Consider the following 24,185-nt stretch of genomic DNA (forward strand, 5'->3'; position numbering starts at 1 on the left):
CTGGGGTCCCAGGTTGGAAAGCTGGTGGTCAGAGAGCCTGTGTGTAACTACAGCTGGGTGTGTCCCTACCTGTATGAATGCTGGTGAAAGTGCAGGCTGGAGGGTTTTCAGCTTGTCACAGCAGTACAGTGTGAGAGAAAGCCCAGGCTGGTGGGTCAGGGGGTTCAGTGGTACCCCAGTTCCAGGTGGCACACCAGGGGGGACCTGTCACAATGTTCATCTCTCTAAATCTTCTTTTGCTTTCTCTGTGATCCCCCCCATGAGCACTACATCATCTGCAAAAAGCATACACCAGCATGCCACTCTCTGAATATTTTCTGTCAGTGCATCAAGCGCCAACATGAACAAAAAGAGGCTTAGTGCCAAGTTTTGATGTACTGTGACTCTTACTAGAAACTGTTCAGTTTCTCCACATGGTCTTCTGACTGTGGTAACAGGACCCTCATACTTGTCCTGGATGAGTCGCATATAGTCTCCAGATATTTGTTTCATTCTCAACCACCAGATGACTTATTTCAGAATGTGTTCATAAACCCTCTCATGATCAACGAATACCATGTGCAGAGTTTTCTGCTTTTCTCTAGGTTGCTTGTGCAACAATCTTAATGCAAAGAGAGCATCCATTGTTGCCTTTCCTGGCACGAATCCAAACTGATTGTCACTGACCTTTACTTCTTTTCCTAATCTCTTATCCGCAACTGTCTCCCAGATCTTCATTGTGAGCAGCTTTAATACAGTTACAAATATGTGGCTACTTAAATTGTAATGGCTATCACTATGCTGCATTTGATTTTAAGTAGACTCTGTTAGTTCCTGCAGAATAGGGTTTATGACCACAGTTTAGGCATTCTGATTCTGTTGACTAGAAGGCAGTGGTAACCATACATAGTTGATTCATTACTGCATGGGGAAAAAATCAAATTGGATCAGTTTAATATAGTACAAACTGTATTTTGCATATACCGTATAAACCTCAATTATCATATGTCCTGGGGGACAATGAATAAACTTGGATAATCAAGGTTTCAAAAAACTGAGGGAATATTCAGTGTAATGAATGAGCATTGGGGATCCTGACCCTGTTTCAGATGACACCAAGGTTCGGAAAATCAGGGTGATTCTGTATTTGATTTGAGTCTATTTATAACATTTAGCATGTGGGCTGTTGTCCAATCCACTTTACTAGAACCCAACGGGAAAAAGAATCCTAAGAACTTGTGATAGGTCCAGCTGCTTCTCACTGCAGCAGCCCCTCTTCAGTTAACTATAGTTGGGAACAAAGATTAGGGAAAATTGACAGCATGATTTTCAAGCAGATATATTTGAAGAGGTTAGTGCCCTTGTTATGCTGAGTGGCTGGCTCTTAGACGACTGAAATGCTAGATTTGGTAATGGCTTTAGCATACTCTGAACAAGGCATAGTTTGATGTTAAATCCTCAAACATTTGCAAAGGATTAGAGATTAAAACTCCAAGATGGAATCCTTTTCTGCTTATTACAAGTAAACCCTTCTTGTTCGAATCACTTACTGCTCTGCCAATTAATTTTGGGACCAAGTCAAATGTAAACACACAAAAGAAGCCTGTTCTACGCCGAGAGGTCACAGTGGTATAGCTTTCGTTATATCAGCGAGAACTTGTGTGTCCATATAACCCACTGGTGGATGTGTTACAGCTCTGCCTCTGTGCTGATCCAGAGAGGATATGAGTTGGTACAGTCACTAGCTGCAGAGGCTTTGCTCTTTAGCTCAAACTGTTGCTGTTTATGCTTTTAGCTCTGGAGTTCCTGGGTTCAGTCCCCAGTGTGTCAGCTAAGGTGGTGAATCATTGTCACATACACATGCAAACTTTCTCTAATCTGGCTCTCTGATTTTAAATCAATAGAAGTCACTCTGGTTCACAACCAATGTGGCTCTGTCAGTGGGAGTTAAATCAGTTTAGTGCCAGTTTGGGTGAAAATAAACAGGGACAATTATATGAGCTCTGTCTCCGTTCGGTGGACTGGTCCCTTTGATCTCCAGATCTCCTTTTGGACATATATCAATCTAGACAGCGGCTCTCCCAGTGCTGACAGGAATGGCCAGTTCAGCTAGTTTCTCAGGTTTGCTTCTATCCACTCTGTCTTGAGCAACAGCTCTAGTTGTTCTAGATGACAGTAAAGTTCATTAGTTTGTTGGACCTCTCCTGTAACCTCACGCCAAAAAAATCCACCATCAGTATTCGCTTAAATACAGTTACTGCGGTGAACTCCACCATAGACACCTGGCTAAATGTTTTTTAAATCCTTGGCCGCAAGAGACACCTATAGGCTGCAAGTCAGGTTTTCTTATCGCAAGGAATAAAGAAGAAACATTAAGAAAAACCAAGCTGAAAGGATGAGCCTTAAGAAAATAAAAGAAGAGAACCCCCCCGCCCCCCCAAAAAAAGTAAAAAAATGGAAGAACAAGCACGAGAGTGGTAGATGAAGGGAGACCAAAGGAGCCAGTCCAGCAAACAAAGATAGAGATAATGTAGCTGTTCTGTAAAATTCTGAACCAGTCTTGATCAGTTACTTGTACCATTTGAGGTGCATTGCAAACTTTGCTTACTACTATCCAAATTACATAGTTGGTTCCTCAGCGGGCGCAAATTGGAGTAGCTCAAATGAATGCAGATTAAAGTTGCATCAGCTGAGGATCTACGTATTTTGAAACAAGGAAATGATAAAGTCTGCAATGTGCCTTAAACTGTACATGTTCAACATCACCACAAGGGAACTATGCTGGTCTGATCCTTGGCTTTCAAAGTAACACTGGTGACTGTCACATGGAGCTTGTGAATTCAGCAATAATAGCTTGGCAGCCTCTACCAGAAATTGCTTCTGTCTTTGCTTGACACACATTTTAGATGGCTGACATTTCCCTTGCATCCCAACAAAGCTTTGTATAAAATACTCACTGCTTTTTGTTATGGAATGGATTTAAGTGAAAGGGATGTTTCTCTGTAAAGCAAATAAAAATGTTCCCTTTGATAAGAACAATCTTTCAACAAAATCTCCTCCCTTTTGGAGAGTTTTCTCATCCTGATCCATGATACTTTATGAGTGTAACTCAAAGACACAAACCACTGGGCACAAAATAAGGAGATAGCCAGTGGATTATGAACCAAAATTTCAGTTTGGTTACTGATAAGTGACTTTCAGTGAAGATTCATTTGAGCTACTGAAGTTTATAAACTTAGGTCTTATAGGCATTTGTAGGTGTTTTAACAAGCCTATGGCCACTTAGGATTTTACAGTTGTCACTATGCTGCATACTGTGGCAACTCAGATACTCAATAGAGATACCCGTGGTAGAACCAAAATTTCCCTGCTTTGTAGGCATAGGGCCTTACCACTTGAGCCAAAGAAGGAACTTCATTAGCAGTATAAGACCTATGACACAGAGGTGAGCTGCTCTGATTCTGCCCAGAAGATGGCAATGGTATAGCCCCACACTGCAACATATAATAACGGGAATGGATTTACCTCTGTACTGTTTGATAAGAAGCATGGGCATGCTTGTGAAAAACTGGATTTGAAATAATGTGCATACTTTAATGTAAGTGGCTACTTTGGGACACTCTTGCAGGTTTTGGTTTTTGTTTTTTAAATTTTGAAGTCATTTGAATGTTGCTAGCATTTTAAGCATGTAATTTCATTTTATTCTTGTTTGGATTTCATGTAGAAGAGTTTGACTCTTTCTTTTTAAGTACATTTTATTAAGAGTCAGTAAATCAGTTTTAACCATTCATGCTCATTTTATTGTTAAGTGTTAAAGAGACAAAGGCGATTAACCTTTTCAAAGAAGATAGAACTTGGCATTTTCTTTTAATGGTGGGGTTCATTGTATGAACAGAAAGGCACACTCTGAAAGGAACAGCAGCTGTCTGGATTGCATCTGATGACACAACTCCAAAGACTATCGTGATCAGGTTAAAAATTGTTTCTAGTGACTCCTATGGTTTAGAGGTGGCTGCTGGTCAAGTATTTTCCAGTAGGACCTTCCACACAGAATCCTTTGTGTTCATTTTCTTCACCCAACAACCCCCGATTGAACTTTCTTTAAAATCTTAATGATGATTCCAGGAGTGAAATGGTGGCTCACTAGTTCTCAACCCTCTGCTAGCTCTTTATGGCCAAGTTTAAAGGTGCTGAGTACCCACTGGTTCAGCTGACTTCAACAGATCCCGCAGATTCTCAGTACCTCTAAAATCAAGCCATGCATACTTTCCTGCACCTGCTCCCAGGGAGCGCTCACCACTGGAGGTTTGCCTGTTCTGTTTATTTTTATATTTTACAAGCACTCAGTCTCTACACAGGATGACGAGATTCAAAACCAGGTAGCTTTCTTGCTAGCAAGTATTTTCTTGATCCGTCAGAGCCTTGTAATTTCTGACACCTAAACTGTGATCTGCTTCCAGCCCTAATTGCACCATCAATATACATACCCACTGCTTATATTTTTCAAATGCATTTGAAGTCTTTGCACTGTTCTTAAGAGAAAGACGAAACTTCCATTTTAAAGAGGCACTGCTTTGAAAGCTTTTTTCTCTAGCCTAAAAACACAAACACACACACATACACACTCTCTTTTTGTGTCTCTCTCATCTGCATTGGGGAAAAAGGGATTAAGCATGTGCTGCAGGGGATGATAGAGTGTATGTTTAAAGGCAATAAGATGATGAATTTTACTTATTTTGCTTGAGAGTTCTGTTTTGACATGAAATTTTAATTTTTCAATATAATTAGTTGTATTTGAAAAAAATGAATTCAATTGAAACTATTCTTGTTTCATATTCCGGGGCTAATTATTGTGACTGCGGGAAGCAGTGTGTGGGGGCAGGGTAGCCTTAACTAACACTATGTAATTAACATTACACAGACCTTTATGCTTGCATTGACCCTGTGGTAGGATCAGTGCCTGACTCTGATGGGGCTCTGTGTGGATGGAAGGATGGATGGGGCCTAAGAGACTGGATGCAATATAAGGCTTTATGCTCTAGAGAGCTCTGAGCAGGGCTCCCATCACTGTGCTGTTGAGTACTGTCTGCTATATTGTCCCCTGTCATAGAGGCCTGCCGTGGTCAGCAGGGGTGCATTAGGATAGGACCTTTGGATGCCTATGTTTTTGACCTTGTGCAGCAAACCATTAGCACAGGATTGAGCATAAGGACTGCTTTCGCAGACTGCTGGGGAGAGACCATAGTGGAAGCTGAGTTGGCTGAGACAAGGAGGTCAAGGAACCCATGTTAGTCTATTGCCATAACCCAAAGAGATTCAGTTTATAAAAGGAATAATCCAACTTGATACCACCCTCTGCATCGACTGGTGTATCCAGTCTGATTTGTGTGTATCTTCTATCTGGGATTTGTGTCCTGTACAGAACTACAGGCCCAATCCAAAACCCACTGAAATCCATGGAAAGTTTTGGATCAGATCCTTAATGCACTGAACAAATAAATAGTAATTCTGTTAACCTTTTGGGAGGTTTGAAAGGGTGGGAAGAGGTCTGGCAAGTGATCAAGGGATGAGGAGTTGGCTTCGAGGAAAATCTATGCAGCATTGGATTGGGGTAAAGGCTAGTGCCTTAAAATTGGAAACGGGGAGGTTGCAGAACATCTTTGGAAGATACATTGTATGTTACTTTGCTCCAAGACCTCGTGAAAGGAAAGTCCTCCCCTCCCCTAAGAGTGTGATTTTGATTCAATAGCCCAACTTGCCCCCTATTGGACAGGGCAATGTGACAACCACATCTCTCTTTGGGCCTGATCCAAAGCCCAGTGAAGTCAATGGGAGTCTTTCCATTGCTTTCAGTGGGCTTTGGATCTGGCCCTTAAACTTTTTTCACCCACTATTCTGCCTGTGCCCTAGTTTACGAACATTCCTATACAATACACAGCAGTATCTCAGACACGGTCTGTAATAAACTACCTGGTCACCAGAGGAAGAGGGGAATAATAGGAAGAAGGTGAGGGATTGGGAAACTGTCCATAAAAGGATTTTGCTCTGCAAAGTGGATTATAGAATGAAGTGTTGGCAAATCCCTGGTAGACACATGAAAGTGTCAAGAAATCCAAGGAAATGCCCATATTTAAAATACTTGACATGAGCCTCATTACACACAGCCCTTCACACCCCACCAGTAATGTGTTGTGAGCACTTCAAAAAGGGAAGGAAGGGCTGTCACGGCACAGGAAGGAGGGAAAAAGATGCTGGCAGTTGATCTGAGTGTCCACTGGTGCAAAGACAAATATAAGTAGCTACACAGTGTAATACCTGGGAACTCTCACTGCTGGTTTCCAGGCTCAGCAGCAGAAATACTGAATTATTTACTATGCTACAGACACATGATGTACAGGTAACTTATTCGATAGCTCGTGCTGAATGGCAGGTATGAGATTGTGTAGCGTTTAACATGACTTAAGAGAGTAATAAAGCTCTAACATGCTGTTGCTGCTAAAAGAAACTGACATCTTTGTTTTGTTAATTGGACAGATCATAGTATTCTACATCTAAAAGAGCTCAGAAGGGGGCTGGAGTGTTGAGAGACTAATTTTGTGTCGGCATCAGCAGTATTAAAATGCAAGGCGATGCCATATTAAGTCACTACCCACAGGAACAGTTCATTTGTTAAGTCTACTGTTATGTATCTGCAAAAAGAAAAGGAGTACTTGTGGCACCTTAGAGACTAACCAATTTATTAGAGCATAAGCTTTCGTGAGCTACAGCTCACTTCATCAGATGCATGAAGTGAGCTGTAGCTCACGAAAGCTTATGCTCTAATAAATTGGTTAGTCTCTAAGGTGCCACAAGTACTCCTTTTCTTTTTGCGAATACAGACTAACACGGCTGTTACTCTGAAACCTGTTATGTATCTAGCTCAGTCAGACTCACTATCTTATTTATTACTACAGTATAGAATACTTGTTCTGTTTTCAACGTTGGATGGTGATAATCGAGGGGAACCTGAATACAGAATGGAATATACACAGGGGTAAATGGCTGCATGTTCTATTTAGTACTAAGTAATCACAAAGTAACATTTGACACAAATAACAAATATACAGCATGTGAACGTTAGCAAAAGGCTGAGGAGAGCTGTATGTACTGTATTTACATAGGGAGAAAAACATCCGATAGGATTAAAGATGTTGCTCTCCATTCTTTTTTCCTCTCAGAAGTTGTAGTGTCAGCATGTAGATATAATTGTGTGTTTCATTTTTTATTTGATTTGGGCCCTGCTCCAATCCCCATTTGAAGTCAATGGGAGTCTTAATTAGTTTCAGTGAGCATTTTATCAGATCCTTTAAAGCAGATAGGTAGATTACACATATCTATTTTAATTTTGCTAAACTACTACTGCTGTAGCATGGAAGAAAGCAAAGCTTTAGCTGAAGAATGACAATGCAGCTGTCTGTTTTCAGCAATGAAATTTGACTGGATTCTTGCCTGTAAGGTTTCTGCCTTTGGTAAGAACTGGGATTGAGCCACACAGTTCAGTTCCAGGTCCAGATGTTCCCAAAGAGCCAGGCTGTCTGCATTTGGTGTTCAGCTCCGTATAAAGATCAGCCACAAAATTTGGGCCTAGCTCTGAATTTCCATAATGCTGGTCTGTATTTGGATCATGGTTTTTTGGTTTGAGCTCAGGTCTAGGTTATTCACAACTGAATCAAACCCTAGCTCTGTCACCATCAAACTTTCCTCTGTTTGTCACTTTGGTCACTGATGGGTAAGAGTGAGGAATAACATGAGACAGAATGTGCAGTTGCTATGAGATATCCGAAAGCCTCAGGTGCATGGAGAAACATAAAGGCGAAGGCCATGTGCCTCCAGTGCCTGTTGAGAAGTGTGGTTCACTGGCTAAGAGCAGACCTTGGAGTGTGATGTTCTACTGAGAAAATGCACGTTTAATTTGTGTCTTAAAGGCGCAAGGGGACTCTAGGATGTTAAATCCTAAGGTCTCTAAGGTGCCACAAGTACTCCTTTTCTTTTTGCAAATCCTCCAGTGTCACTGAAATGACATCATTAGCTTAAGTGCAACATTTGCTTTGTGAGGTCTTTGAAATAGCCATAGCCTGGACTAAAACCACTCTGACACTCAACAGAAACACCAGCTGTTTGTGGGAGGGAGAGGAAGCCTGCTGTGAATAATCTAGAAAAGGGATTTTCCCCCATTCAAGAAGTAATTCAGTTGAGTTGCTGAGAGCAGCTTTAGTCCAAAATAAGCAACTTCAGAGGCCTCCCACAGCACATGCTGCACCCCCCTGCCCAAAAAATGTCACAGATTTCAGTAGGCACTGGAGGAGAAGGTAATAATGAGCATTTATAGAGCACTTCCCATTTTTCAAAAGGCTATGCACACATTCACTAAGAGAACACAAGCACAACCAACCCTCGGACCATGTGTGAAGTAGACGAGGAAGGTGCTGCTCCCCCATTTTCAAGTGGTGAAATCAGGGGTACTGGAACAGTTTGTATAGTGGGGGTCCTGAGAGCCATTGAACCAAACTGTAAACCTTGTATATGATGGAAACCACTTCAAATCAGGGTGTGTGGAAGCACCCCCTGCATCCCTAGTTCCAGTGCCTGTGGGTGAAATTGAGTCAGAGGGATGAATTTTTTTTAAAGTTTCCTGATTTTTATTGTGCTATGTCCTTATGCACCAGAAGAGGCCACTATAATCAGCAGTCGCTAATCCCCTCCCCCTGCATTTGTTTAATAACAACATGGGCTGGAATCACTGCCAGGCTCAAGCCTGCCTATTCACTAAAATACGTTAATTTACCAGTTCCCCTCTCTGGCTAGGGTTTGGTTCAGATTCTCAGGTGGGGAAGCGGATTCTGGCATGACTGTTGCACTTGATGGGGCTAGTAATTCAGTCACAGTAGGGAAGCAGGGTGATTTAATTATTTGAAGCACAAGCCTTGGAAATAGAAGATCTGAGTTCTCTCAACTCGTATTGACCCACTCTGTGAGCTTGGATAACTCGATTGCCCTCTCTGTGCATCATTTGCTCCACACCTCCTTCAAAATGTGCACAATACTTACTCACTGTTGTAAGTGTTTTGAGATCCTCAAACAAAGGCATTGGGAATAAATGGAAGGAGGTGACTGTGTTCAGATCCAGATTAGATTTAGGCTGCATTCAAAGGCTAACGAGGGCTAGAGTTATGGTGCAGAATCCTGGCTTATTGCATGATTGGTGGTCTAAAAGTACAGCAATATAAATCTACCAAGATCACTCCAGCTTTCCTTTATTGTGAACAGTGGAAATAGTTTGAGAGTTTTGCCACTGAGGTCTGCATCTGAACCAAATCAGGAAAATAGCAGTGTTAGATCAAATCTACACTTAAAAGTACAGGGTTGGGTTAAGGTCTGGGGGTTCCCTATCCTGCCCCTGGAATTCAGAGGAGAGAGGCTCAAATAGCAATTTCACATCTGAAGCAATCTCTAGGCGCGCGCACACGCACGCACACGCACGCACACGCACACACACACACACACACACCAGTGCAGAGTGGTGGTGTTGTTTTCTGCACCTGGCAAGGAAACTTATGGACATTTTCAATTTTTGCTTCATTTAAAAAACAGCAACAAAAATCTCACCTACAATATTTCTGTTGAAAAAGGTGCAAAAACTGCTAAGTCATCAAATAAATCAGAGCCCACCAACTGTTTTCTTAGGATCTGTGTAGGTTTTAGTAAAAAGAAAAGGAGTACTTGTGGCACCTTAGAGACTAACCAATTTATTTGAGCATGAGCTTTCGTGAGCTACAGCTCATGTCATCTGATGCATACCGCGGAAACTGCACAAGACATTATATACACACAGAGACCATGAAACAATACGCCCTCCCACCCCACTGTCCTGCTGGTAATAGCTTATCTAAAGTGATCATCAAGTTGGGCCATTTCCAGCACAAATCCAGGTTTTCTCACCCTCCGCCGGGCACCCCCCCCCCACACAAACTCACTCTCCTGCTGGTAATAGCCCATCCAAAGTGACCACTCTCTTCACAATGTGTATGATAATCAAGGTGGGCCATTTCCTGCACAAATCCAGGTTCTCTCACCCCCCTCCAAAAACCACACACACAAACTCACTCTCCTGCTGGTAATAGCTTATCCAAAGTGACCACTCTCCCTACAATGTGCATGGTAATCAAGGTGGGTCATTTCCAGCACAGATCTAGGCTTTCTCACACACACCCCCCCCCCGGGGAACACACACACACACATAAACTCACTCTCCTGCTGGCAATAGCTCATCCAAACTGACCTCTCTCCAAGTTTAAATCCAAGTTTAACCAGAACGTCGGGGGTGGGGGTGGGGGGGTAGGAAAAAGCAAGGGGAAATAGGCTACCTTGCATAATGACTTAGCCACTCCCAGTCTCTATTTAAGCCTAAATTAATAGTGTCCAATTTGCAAATGAATTCCAATTCAGCAGTTTCTCGCTGGAGTCTGGATTTGAAATTTTTTTGTTTTAAGATAGCGACCTTCATGTCGGTGATTGCGTGACCAGAGAGATTGAAGTGTTCTCCGACTGGTTTATGAATGTTATAATTCTTGACATCTGATTTGTGTCCATTTATTCTTTTACGTAGAGACTGTCCAGTTTGACCAATGTAAATGGCAGAGGGGCATTGCTGGCACATGATGGCATATATCACATTGGTGTGATTCAAGAATAAATAACTAAATGATGTGGGTATTGCCTAAGGTTATTTGGTGAGCTGCAGGGCAACTGCACTAGCAGAGAAGTTAAGCATATTTATTTCTGCACAGAAGGTGCCCAGTGGTTAGCCTAACGCTGCCAGGGCTCTCTCCTGCTTCTGATTACTGTTGTGGAGAGAGCTAAAAGAACTGGGTCCCATGGTTGTAGGTGCCTGCTTGTGGCAGGCTGCTAGAGGCAGAGGAGCAGATGGTAATGCATTGCCCAGCTGATTGCTGGTGGCTGACTGTCCGCCTGCTGGGGTGGGGTGGGGGTGGTTGGGCTGCCTGAGCTAGTGTGAAGATCAAAGATTCAAGAATGAGGGAGGCTGCAGTTCATTGGTTGGGAGGACCCTGAAATTCTTGTGGGTCCAGGCCTCTGGGTATGATTTCACAAGAGAACTCCTCTGTACATGAGAGAAGAGTATGAATGGTTGGTCTGTAATTCAGGCTCAGGACTGAGAGTTCAGAGACCAGCATTCTACCTCAAGCTTTGCCACAAACTGCCTGTGTGATTTTGGGCAAGTCACTTAACCTGTCTTTGCCCCATCATCAATAAACTGGGGGAATCAGACCCTCACCCCAAGGAACTGTGAGGGTAAATTCATTAATGCTTGTAAAGCACTTTGAGTTCAGAGGGAAAGTGCTATAGAAATGCAAAATATTGTTATATATTATCTTACACACTAAAATATATTTTTCGTAAATACTTCCTCTTTAAAGGGATGCTTTTGTTAGAATCCAGTTTAAAATAGGGCACCTTTTTCATATGCCCTTTAAAAGGTCTGTTCTGCTCCTCCCTTGATGTTTCTAATGGCCTCTTCAGAAAGGGAGACACTGACTGATTGTACAGGAAAAGCTCTGAAACTGATGAGACAAAATGATGTGAAATGCACAGAGTAAACTGAAAAACAGAGACAGTCTTATTTGCGGCAAGCGTCTTTCAGCTCTGGTAATCTTAGGTGTCATTTGTAACTGTAGCAAATACAAAATGTTCAGACAGAAGTGTGATCTTTTTTCCCCCCTTTCATACTAATGGTGTTTAACTGGCAGGAAACCCCATTCCTAAAAAGTTGCTGAACCTGATTGAAGCAATTTTAGTGCGTCTCTAGGATTTATTAATTTAAATAGTACATTTGACAAATGGGGGGAGAACTAATCTCTGTTTATACCTTTAACATGTGTGCTGAGTCTGTTCTGTCTCCAGATCGTTTACTTTGGCAAAAGTGATAAATACAGGCCCACAGACATGAAGATATAGTGGGAGTCAAACATGACAAACAACAAGAAAATAAGGCTGTATGCTGCCATTTATATGCACCAACATACCTTGTAAAAGTAGTTGACATACTTTAGATGTGTTTGCAAGTGTAGGGACTACTTTTACAAGACATACAACATTAGTAGCCCACAGAGCAGAAAGCAGATGTAACGTAGACCTACAGAAGTGTAGAGGTGAAGAAGCCTTAGCTGTGAAGATGAATTAAGTTTTTGGAAGATGAAAAGTGCTATTTAAATGCTAAGTCCTCGTATGAACTCAATCTTATTGTGCCTAAACAGTACAGCAAAGGTGGGTACTTGACATGGGTTCAGGGACATGGTCCGTCCTTACAGGGGACTAGCAGCCCATCCTATGGGTTTCAATGGCAGGTGAGGGAGGGCACACAGCATCTTTTGGGCTCAGACTGCAGGGCTAGAATTTTTCAAGAGTGGCATCCGATTTGTTGGCACTTCAGGATTTTTTGGTGTCCACCTACCGTGTCTCAAATTGGGCACCCACATTCAGAGGCCAGTTTAGAAAATTTTGGCCTAAGCATTCAGCTCTCGGTTGGCATGTTGGCAATGAGCTAATGATGTGCTTGCTTGTGTTTATTTTAGACCCTTAACATTTGTTTTAATATCACGTTGATGGTTTCATTTATCACAGCCATCTGACTTCACTTAGAAAATATCGTGTCCCTCCCTCAGCAGAAGACTAAGCAACGTCTTAATTAATTAAAATAATTTTTTACAAGCACTCGGAATGACACTTTGCAGAAAAAGATTGAGCCTCAAGGGGTTGGAACGTATGTGGGGGGGGATCCCCACCGGCCCCTCTGAATGCCGTTCTCGGAGCACTAACCAAGCGCCCCTAGAAATCAAGCAAATGTAAAATGACTCTTTTCCGAGAAAATGGCTCATCAAAATGGTTTTAATTGCAATGTTGCTGTATCAGCGTGATGCGCATGCAGTTGCGGTAGAGTGAAAGTAATGTGTGCCATCTAGAGCCTAATGAGCTGTACAGATCACAGTGCAGCCTAACCACAAAGGGCCAGGGGGCGAGAGGATGGGAGGGAACAGTGCAGGGGTCTGAGTATAAGCTCACGTGCTCAGGCAACATCTTTACTGTGTTCATCTTACTTGTGTGTTCAAAGTAACAAAGCTTCGCTTTGTAATTTTCCGTTCTCCTTTGGGCGGAAGAAGGGATGAAGTGGAGGAAATAAGGCTGATCATGTGCATCACTTTTTGTCTCTAGCAGTAATAGATGGCAAGGCACAGAGCAGCCTCAGTCTCTTGGGGACAGCAAAAAACTAGAGCTATAAGATGGGTCTGAAACAAGGCAATATCTGGTGAGAAGGCATTTAATCAAGTTCTCCAAGCCCTAAAATTCAGATTACAAACTAATTCAATTCCATCCTTGTGGAAAGAGAGAACTAGCATTTCTGGGAGACCACTTTAAGCCCTGGGATCTATTGCTGTGCTTCTGGAAAGTAAAGCTTTAAAATTAATAGCAACAAGAGGGCTTGTAGTTTTTCTTACGTTTTCCTCAAAAGGCACCTAACACCTTTCTCAAGCCAGAGAACCAAGGTTGTTTGGCTTCTGATTTCATCTTCCTGAATTATTTTACCCTCATATTACAAACTGTTACCTCCTCATGCTAATTGGCCCAGATTTCTCAGTAGTAAGCTCGAAAAGCATCTGTAGGAAAGGGGTGAACGTTTGAAAGAGAACACTGTGAGGACTGGTCTACACACAAAGTTTGCACCAGGTCAGCTATAGCAGTTGAGTTACACTGGTACAGCTTTGTGTGTGGACGCTCGCAAGTGCAAGGTAAACCAATGTGAGTGTCCGCGCAGGAGTTTAACTAAGGGCATATGTACAGTATGGGCACTACAATGGCACTGGTGCAGCGATGCAGCTATGCTGCTGTAGTGCTGTAGTATAGACACTCTCTGCATTAACAGAGGGGCATTTTCCTTCCATGTAGATAATCCACCTCACCAAGTGGTGGTAGCTAGGTCAACAGAAGCATCCTTCCGCTGACCTAGCCATTCTGTACCAGAGGTTGGGTTGGCTTAATTACAGTGCTCAGGGTCACATAGCTAGGTCATTTTAAGTGTAGAGCAGACCTAAGTAATTTTTAGACCAATTCAAACTAAACAGGTGCAACTTTGGTGTGTACACTAGCCCTAAGACTATGTGCAGATTGTCTGGAATAGGCAGATACATACATAAAAGGCATAAAATTAACATACAGGGCCTAAGTCCCCACTTCCCTGTGGACTTATTTACAGCTGTGAAGAGTGAGTGTAAAATTCAACTGCTCTGATGTGGTAGTATTTTACACCCAGTTTACACCTTACACATAGGTGTAAATGACAATGTGAGATGCATGAAGCCCCCAAATTCATACATTCTTGGAGTCTCTGTTGCTCTCAGCAGAAGGAAGCATGCTGGATTGAGTTGGAATTTTTCCATTCAGACACAGACCTCCCCATTCTGAATTTCCAGACTTGATCCTGATACATCACCCAATGCTCTGAAGGATGACAACGAGGAAAGAGTTGGGGATGGGATACGCTTGGCTTGGAAAAAATGTCGCTCAGGTGACTACTCCTTACTTTGAGACACTTCGGTCCTTTTACAAGTTTAGATCAAGAAATGTTTCACTTTGAATCTTTTAGGAACAAACTTCAGAAGAGAGAGAGCGAGAGAGAGCACTCTTTTGTTGTTATAAGCAGAGCTCTCAGAAGGTGCTTGGCTTTGGAGTCACCATGCCTTGTCTGAACATGAAATTGCTATTAGCAGTGGTCTGAGGAATTAGGTGAACTTTCACTTTTGCATTATTTATTTAACTTTCCAATTCCATTTGTCAAGGGATAAAGATGAACCTTGTTTTCCCCCTTAGAATGCATTTATTCCAGGATTGGGATGGAGGTCAGCTGGTGTCCTCAGTTTGCTTATAATACTGATTAGTTTGTTGTGTGAAATGTTCTGCGTCTGCAGAATTTAAGAACGCCCAACAGCTATTTAGACTAGTTTAAGTCTCTTTCCTGCCTTGTTTGTTGGGACGGTCATCTCTTGATTCTAGATAAGTGCATCCCAGTTCAGCAAAATATTCCCCTGGTACGTTTTTACACACTTTTCAAGCGGGCTAGTAGCATTACTTGACATTTGCAGGCAGCCATGTGGATGATCCTGCTGGACTTTTCGTCATTACTGTTGAATGCCAGACAGTCTCATCTCCTAAAATCTCAACTGTACGTAGCAACACCTGTCTTTGTGTTCGTTCCTTCTCGCAGTTATAAATCTATCACCGGTCGTGAGGGAGAATAACATAGAAGGAAATGAAGGTTGCTCGCTGTCATCTCTCTAAACCACAGCAAGGGGGCGATGTGGTTCAGAACGTGTCTCGTTTGTCTAGATAGGCAGTTACCTGATCTTTTATCTGCCTCATTTCTGCAATACATTATTACTACTAATTATGGGTATACCACTGAAAGTGTGCTAGATGCCTTACAAAAATACTATTATTATTATTATTACTATTTGTTTGTATTACAGTAGTGCCTAGAAACCCCAACTGAGGTAGGGGCTCAGTTGTGCTAGGCACTGTATGATACATAGTGAGAGGCATTTCCTGTCCAGAAGAGATTACAGTCTAAACAGACAAGATTGACAAAGGGGCGGGAAGGGAAATAGAAACACAGAGAGGTAATGGGACTTGCCTAAGCTCGCAGAGCAGGTCAGGCAGAGCTGAGGTATGGACAAGGCCCTTATCCTGAGGCACTTTCATTCATAATGGGTTAAGGTCAGCAGTGATCCAGTAAAGAGTCAGAGCTAGATGAGACTGAGCGCACATTGCCCTGCTGAAGTTTAGTTATTCAAGGGCAGGTAGTTGCCTCATGCCAGCCATTAGGAGATTATTCACCAGAATGTTTGCTTCTGTAGGAGTGTCTTTTCTCTTCCTGAAGACTTGACAGTGGAGGGAAGATGAGACAAAGCAAGGGGAGAAGAGGAAAGGAAAACAGACTGATATGGGGATGAGATGATTAAGGGCCCTGAAGGTGAGGACAAGGAGCTTGGTTTCGATGTACTGTAGTAAAAGAAAGGGAGTGAGTGACAGTATTCAAGAGGTGGAGGGGGGGCTGATGACCCAGCACACTAAGGGAGATGATTTTAGCAGTGGCACTTCGGAGAGAAGTTGGGAGGGCAGGGAAGAGGAGGTTACAGTAATAAATGCCTGATGACCAAGGCGTGGTATAATAAGGGGGTCTTTATCTGTTAGCATCCCCTTGTGGTGGGACAGGGAGCTACATCGACTTGGCTGCACCCCCCCATGATGCCAGCACACCCGACTCTACATTTTTCAAGTCCTTGTCAAGGACCGACCCCTCTTGGCCGGGTCCTCAATAGTCTCTGTCCCTTGTAGGATAATGGGGAAGTGGAATTTCCCTGGCTTTAGTAGGGGCTCATCAGCACTAGTTCCCCTGAGTTTAGAAGGTTTTTCTCTCAGGAGCCCTGGCTGGGTAGGTAGGGGAACCCAGGCCTGCCCACTCCACTGGGTTCCAGCTCTGGGCCCTTGTTTGGAACAGCCAGAACCAGTCCCTTGTGGTTTCTTGAGCCACTTCCTGCCTCTGTCTTCCCCAGCCACTTGCCCTGCTTCTCCCTCTTTGGTGGGCAGGGGTCTCACCAACCTTCTGGAGGGATCCTCTCTGCAATCCCTCTGTCTCTCTGGCAGCCACAACATCTGCCTGCCTTACAACCTTTTGGCAGCCCCACAGCAGCAGAATAAATTAGCTCTGGCAGAGCAGGCAGGCACTTGCTTTGTTAACCCTTTGGCTGCTGAACCAGCATGGGTGTATATAAGTCCCATGACAGATGGGCAAGGGCCTCAGCATCAGGAACAGAGAGGAAAAGGCAGATTTGGGGGCGTGCAAGAGCTTGGATGTTGGGAGAGATGCTGAGAACCACACCAAAACAACTCCCTCTTCCATCTCCCCTCTCACCCTCATTGCATGTGTGAAATCAATGTCTCATTTTCTGAACATTGTCTCTGGTAGATTATTTGTTTGTGTTGCACCTTGAGTGTCTTTCTGAGGATCGTGGGACCATAATATAAAATTGTGATTACATGAAAACTGTCTTATGCAACCTCTCAAGGAGCTGATATCAATTGATTCCTTAATTGAGAATACCCTTGAGTGAAGGTGTAGCAGAATTATACTTAATACTTGAGAGGACACTTTGGAGTGGCCTCTTAATGAAGGAAGTTGCCTAACAAGGGTAATCTCTGTAATACTATTGTTGTTGTTTAAAAATAAGACACAGTTGCCCCGATCTTTGAGTCCACTGTGGTGCTTGATGCTGAAACAAAGGGGGCAGTGAGCAGAAGTAGCTGTATGTATGTCACGTTTGCACTCCACCAGTCCCAGGAGCTGCTGTGGGCCAGCAAGTCTGAGTAGCCTTACAGCTGCTCCAACTTAAGCTAGCTGGTGATAGCTCCCCTGAGGCCTTTATGCCCACTGGGGGTCACGAGGGCACAGCATGCTTTGGCCCCACACTCCAGGCTCACCTAAGTCACACCTCTTACTCAGGAGAGGATGGCACTGAGCTGACTAAACTGGTTTGAAGGCCTTTAAGGAAATTCCCAGCTGTCTGGACAAGGCAGCTTTATCCTCTGTGTGCTGTGTCAGGGACAAGGCCCATGGTATCTAAAAGTGAATTTACTGGGATGCGGGGAAGATGCTCTCTTCCAAGATTTGTAAATTGTTTTCCTAATTCTTCCTCATTTAAAAATGGCTGTTGATAGACTATACTGAAATGGTCACATCTCCCGTGGTAGAAAGTACCATTCCTTCCTGCTTGCATGAATTGCCAGCCTTGGAGAATGGCACAGTGCTGGCTTTTTAGAGAAGTTAGAAGACTTTGTTTGAAAAATGTCCTTTTTGGGGGGGAGGGGAGCAAGCGGGGGAAGGGAAGAGGAAGAGAAAATCAGCCTGACTCAGTTATGCATTTCAGTGACGCAAAAATCTACATTTTTATGTTAATCAGAGGTACTTGGCTGCACACAGACCTATACATATAGTTTTCTAAAACTTAAAAAGGTTCATTTGGAACTAAGATAGTACTAAAAACAAAACTGCGAGACTTTCGGTGAATGTGACGCAGAAGTCAAAAATCCTTATCAGCTTGTGAAGCTGATACTGATTTATATTCAAGTGGAAATTCCTAGCCTTTCATAGAGTGTCTGCTGATAGACACATCCTTTCAACTTTTTTCCACGTACACTATCACTCTAGTCTGGTGAGTAAAGTCATGCTGGAACCTATTGTTAATTCTTTCAGTTGCAGCACGATTTTCCCTGCTGCAAGACAGTTCCACTGTAGCAAATATATTCAAATCAAGAATGTTTAGTTTCCACTGGAATGAGATTTTTTCTATGTCCCATCAGACAGACTCTCTGGTTTTAGTGAGTTCAGCTCTTTTGTTGCACTCTAGAAAAGAACCTGTTTTTTCCATTCATTATTTTCCCCACGCCTATTTCTCTGGGACTGACACAGGGACACACACAATCTTCCTGCGCGTTTGCTATAAGTCTTCTGGAGTGAAACAAGCATCCGATGAAGTGAGCTGTAGCTCACAAAAGCTCATGCTCAATTAAATTTGTTAGTCTCTAAGGTGCCACTAGTACTCCTTTTCTTTTTGTGAATACAGACTAACACGGCTGCTACTCTGAAGCTTAAACAGACAACTTAATGCTGCAGCTTTTGTCACAAGTTGTCTCTCCTCCTACAGATAGTCCCTTTGATATCAAAGATAATGGTTGCAGAGCTGGGTTCAGGTACACCCAGAACACAGATTCATTCCCATGTGGAACTGTATCAAATGCTTTACTGAAATCCAGCTACATTAGATCTACTCCATTTCCTTTGTCTAGAAAATCGGTTATATTCTTAAAGAAAGAGATCAGGTTGATGTGCACGATCTACCTTTTGTAAAACCACATTGTATTTTATCCCAGTTACATTATCTACATCTACTGAAGTAGATCCTGCCACAGAACTTCAGTGGCGGAAAGTCTGCCAGAAGAGTAGACTGCTGAGGCACAAAATGGCCACAACCTGGCCTCTGCTAGAACCACCTGAAAGTGGGTCAGGGCTGCCAAAGAAGAGGGTTATTTACAAACATCACTTTCCACTATAGGGACTCATATTGGAACATAGAGATGCATCTCTCTCCCAAACGAGGTCAGGTGACAACAATGCTGCCTACTCCTTCCTGAGCGATTGTTTTTGTTTGAACAGTGATTCATAGTAAACCGTTTCTCTGGAATGCTGCTTTAAAATGGGAGTTGATTAATTTCTGGCTCATCATGGATTAGAAAAACTTGGCTGTAGCAACTGGTGAGAAAACACTCCCCTTGGCAGTTTCTGCAATTGGACAGGAAAACAACAAATCATTCATTGCGTGAGAAGTCATGTGACAGATGTTTTGTTACTTTGCTGTCTTCAATGGCTTTCAAAACTCAGCATGAAATTGAATAACTTAGTTTTAAAAAAAATTACTTTCCATGAAAACACCTTGTATTCAAACTTCACCATTTTTTAAAGATACAGAATATAGAAACCACCATATGAAAAGTAATACTGAAAGGCCTACAAAGCGCAAACATATATGTAAATATGATATGAGCACGTACACAGACTCATGCATTCTGACAGCCACGTCCTGTTCTCCAATGTGCATGCACTGCTCCCATATTTTTTTAAGAGTAGCATAGATTTGAAGATACATAATAGAACTAATTTGGGTAACGTATCCTAAAAGACTATTGCTGAGAAGCCACAGATGTCATTCTTTGCAGATATGTGTAATTTAATATTGTCAGATTATTTTAGTCCTTGTTCTAGTTTAGGCTCAGATTCAGCAAGATATGTAAGCACATATGTGACACTTTCTTGGGGTGTCCAGAACTGTAAATCACCATTACCTCTTTGCCTCAGCATAAAAGGGATCTGCTAGTGCTGAACAGAATGACAACTCCCTGCCGCTCCAGTTTGTTAGCCAGCCCCACAGATTCCTCAGGATCCCAACAGTCCTAACTTTGCCTTGCAGGTCAACCCATGGTGCCCCAAGCCCTCCAGAAGCATTTCCCTGCAGCATCCAGCCCATCACTGCTCATAGAAATTACCAAGTCTGCTGTCTCTAAAGAGACAGTGTACACACCAGATTGCTTAATTTAACCAAAAATTGACGCTCTTCTGCTTAATGTAGCGGCTCTGAGATGTACTTATGGTAAAACAATGAGCACTGAGATTTAAGTGATACTAAGCAAGAATAATAGCGACAAAAATGATTACAAATAAAACCAAGGTATAACATGCTTCTGAATCACTAAAACTTAACAGGCTGCAATCCTTGACTAAAGAGAAGTCTCTCACCTGAAGCAACCTTTCAGCATCACCCACCCACACTGCAAAGCATTCACCATTGAAAGATACAAGGAGAGATGGCCTCTTTGTCCCCTCAGGGATGGATAACTATGATGTCTTTTTGCGTGTCCTTATGTTCCTCAAAGTTTATTGTCTTTGTCAGCAGATGAACCCCTGGGGTTCAGACTCCAGTGTCTTCCCATGCTGATTTCACATCCTTACATTATTTTGTTCCTCCTGTTAATTTTCAATGCCAATGAACTGCCCATTGCCTCTGCCATCACCATGCTCAGTTTACATTAGAGACAGGGAGATAACTATCTTCCCCCTTGTCTGGAAAAAAAATAATCTGTTTTTTCCCTTTTGTATGGTTACAGGCTTTAAAGCATAGTATCAGTATGTATCCAGAATTCCTTATATAGTGTGAATACATTTCACAATGATGATTAATGACCAGTGTGTCAAAGGCTTTCATTAGATATCTCACATGACATTCTTTACAGATAAATATCATGACAACAATGTTAGGTGTAGTGAGTTTGTCAGGCTTGATATGGGTTGCTGTTACGTGACAGTGATCCCTTTGCCAGTGGGCATGGAGGGGCATTTAGGGGCACAACATGCATAACTTGTTAAGCACATGAATAGTCCCAGTGACTTCAACAAAACTACTCCATCCTGAAGTACCTTGCTGAATCAGGGCCAGAATTGTTCAATGGTGTGCCATTCATATGGATTTATAGACTGGCTTCCCAAAGCCTGCCCCAGCTCAGGCAGCACAGCCACCCTGCTTCTGCAGGATCTGGGGTCTTCTGTAGCTGTGAAAGAGGAGACGGAACATGCCCCCAAAGTAACCAGCTAGAATGGGATCAGAAGGGATAACATTACCTTTATTTTCACAAGTATTTGTGTATTTAATTGCATGGAAGGGAGGTGTATTTAATTTCATTCTTTGTGGAAATCTCTCCTGCTAGAAGTAGGTAGGTCTCAGTTGTGTGTGTGTGAGTGTGTGTCTGTAAGAGAGAGAGTGAGAAATCAAAATTCAAGAGCTTGTTCTTTTCTATTTAGTAGCTAATCTTTAATGACTGCTGGGAGAAAGTCTTTGCTTTAATATGTTTTCTTTTGCTCGTTACATATTGCTTTCAGAGTTACCTTTTGACACATTGTGTGAGAGGTGCCACATAAGTAGAGCATGGAGTGGTAATAACTGGATGGAAAAAATAAGCAGACTTAGGAGATCTGTAAAGTGCAAACACCATTTTGAGCTAAATTACTAGTCTACTGTTTGGAATAGGCAAAATGATATGTTTTGGAGTAATTTCCTGGTATTCAGACATACACTGGAAGACTCCTGCTATTAAAATATTGACTTTGTGCTTCAATTGAATAGAATCCAGCAAATGTTTTGTTCCAATTTTCCTTATTTTAATTCATACAAAACTCAGTTTCATGTCCATTATATGTAAATTATATATATTCTGTAATGGTTTCCTCCCTTTATTCTGTTTATTATTTTATGTTTTATTATATTTAGTAATTATTGAAAAGGTTTACTACCTTTCTGCAGTAATAGTGAACAAGAAGACTGCTGTTTCCCTGTGTTATTCTCACTGAGTTAATTGCATCACTTCATAAATAAATTCAGTTAATTGAGGATGTAGTGTGACATTTTATATTACAGAGACTGCTAGTCTAGTGTCTGAGCAAGCACATAGATTCTGCTGCTCAGAAGGAATTACAGATTTGGTTCAGGCTCCCTGGTATTGGTTGGTTCTGCTACAGTGTTAGTAATCACATACAGCTGAGCACACTCATGGCTCTCTGGTCTTGCTTCTTTGGAACAGGAAAAGAAGGTAGAGCGGAAAGACCTTTTGGTACCTTAGTAGAACTGTGCCAGTGTATGTTACACAAAAATGGCTACTATAAACTGGGAAATAGCATCAATAGGGGAAAGACTACAGTGGAATCAAGCCTCCCCTCCATCTCCAATATGTGTCTTCTCCCAACAGAACATAAAAATTCATTATTAACAGTACCGACTCACCTGTGTGTTTGTACACATTTTTATTAGGCAATGTTTGTAGCATCTTTGGTGTTGGAAACCATGAAAATTAGAGGGGCACTTGATTTGCAATTTATACAGTTTTTTAAAAAAATGTGTTAAAAGTAGATTCCAGTGCTGCTTTTGCCCCTGGTTCTTCTGACCCTTTTTTCGGTTTTACAGCCACATTTTTCTGTTTTTCTCTCTAGTAATCTTTGATGTTATAAGTAATAGTAGTAGATTTACTAAACATTAGAAGTGTGAATTTTAGTTTGGCAGTCTGTTCCTTTAAACACAGTGCAACAAACTCCTAGTGATTTTGAGTGGATAGCTATTGTCCTAATTCTTGCACAGATTTTGCTGATCTTTTCTAGCCAATTTCTTCTACCTCCAATGTTTGGGTGCTGCGTACTGTTTTTTTTTTTTTTTTTTTTTTTTTTTTCAGCTCTAATCCTTGTAAAATATTGTAGATTTGGCAGACATGCAGAAATATGCTTTCCAATATGCCAAGTACCGTATGCCTTTCATTTATCACTTCGCAGTTAAACACAGTATTACAGAATGTTTCTTCATTAACAACCGGGCTAAAAAAACAGAACAAGAGAATTTCCTTGTTGATCATCTTGGGTTTGAAAATTGGACACAATGAAAACAATGGTGGCAAAGAAAACAATTGAAAGTTCTGTCATTAAGATACTTAATAGCATTAGTTTGCAAAAATCCCAGAGGGCAAGCAGACAAATGGCAATTCATTTCATGATAGACTTTTAATTTGATGCTACTGCCATTGCCTTTAGTGCTTGTTATTGTAGTGGCTTTCAAACGATGAAAGCAATGGTGTGCATTGTGCCTTTCCACCATCTGCAATAACTCAGGAGTCTGCTCTGCACATGTCACTGTTGAGAGGACATTGCTGCAAATCATTGAAACGAGATCTGTACGCTCCCCAACTTCGCCAAGTTCCTCTTGATCCTTACAAATCCTGGCTCTTTTCTCCTCTGTTCTGTTACTCCCTTCTTCTCAAAGGGCCTACATCACCCAACCCTCCCTAGACCTACCACCCTAGACAATCTCTATGTATTGTGTGTGGTGCCATATGGTACCTCTAGACCAATGTATGGTACCCATATATCCAATCATTCCATACTCTTATTACAGGTTTGCTTTCTTTGACTCCCACACAGTGAATGCCTTCATATTTGCATTAGGGGTCTGCAAAATGAGAGAATAGTGCCCATCAGAACAAAAATTTAGTCCATGGCCATACATATGTAAAACATGATTATTTCCCCTTATGTATCCACATTGCTTGTCTATAAAAACGTCACAGGAAAGGTACTTGTTTATCATATTTACTACTGATCTTTTTTTCCATTTGTTGTTTCTGCCCACATTGGTTTGTAAAAGGATCTCTCCAATATAAAATCAATTGTAAGTTCATTTCAGATCATTGACCAGAACTGTATTGGTGACAGCTATATTTTAAACACAGTATTTATGATTTGTTAAAGGTTGAAATCATTTCCTTTGCCCATCTGATGAACTGAATCAGCGTTTCCCCCCCCCCCCGTCCCCCCAGCCCAAACATGAATAAATAAGAGTGGAAGATAATAGGAATCCCACTGCAACCCCAGCCCCTCATCATGGCTAAAATGTTCTGTTGTTGGCTTTATCAGGTGTTATTATCTGAAGGAAATAAAATAATGGCTTCTAAACTAA

At 42.0% G+C, this 24,185-nt stretch overlaps 1 protein-coding gene across 2 annotated transcripts in view; it reads left to right on the forward strand.

The window, feature by feature from the left end:
- The window catches only part of TMCC3 (transmembrane and coiled-coil domain family 3), a 229,053-nt gene that overhangs the window by 39,207 nt on the left and 165,661 nt on the right, over positions 1-24,185 (forward strand). The window contains exon 1 of one of the 2 annotated variants that reach the window (XM_084617066.1): positions 15,979-16,057. The exons of the other annotated variant lie outside the window; for it this stretch is intronic. The gene's annotated coding sequence lies outside the window, so the exon portion shown is untranslated. Of the gene's footprint in view, positions 1-15,978; positions 16,058-24,185 lie in introns of those variants that run through there. 2 annotated transcript variants of the gene reach the window in all.

This window comes from Lepidochelys olivacea (genome assembly GCF_965140295.1).
Source record: "Lepidochelys olivacea isolate rLepOli2 genome assembly, chromosome: 1".
Taxonomy (NCBI): domain Eukaryota; kingdom Metazoa; phylum Chordata; order Testudines; family Cheloniidae; genus Lepidochelys; species Lepidochelys olivacea.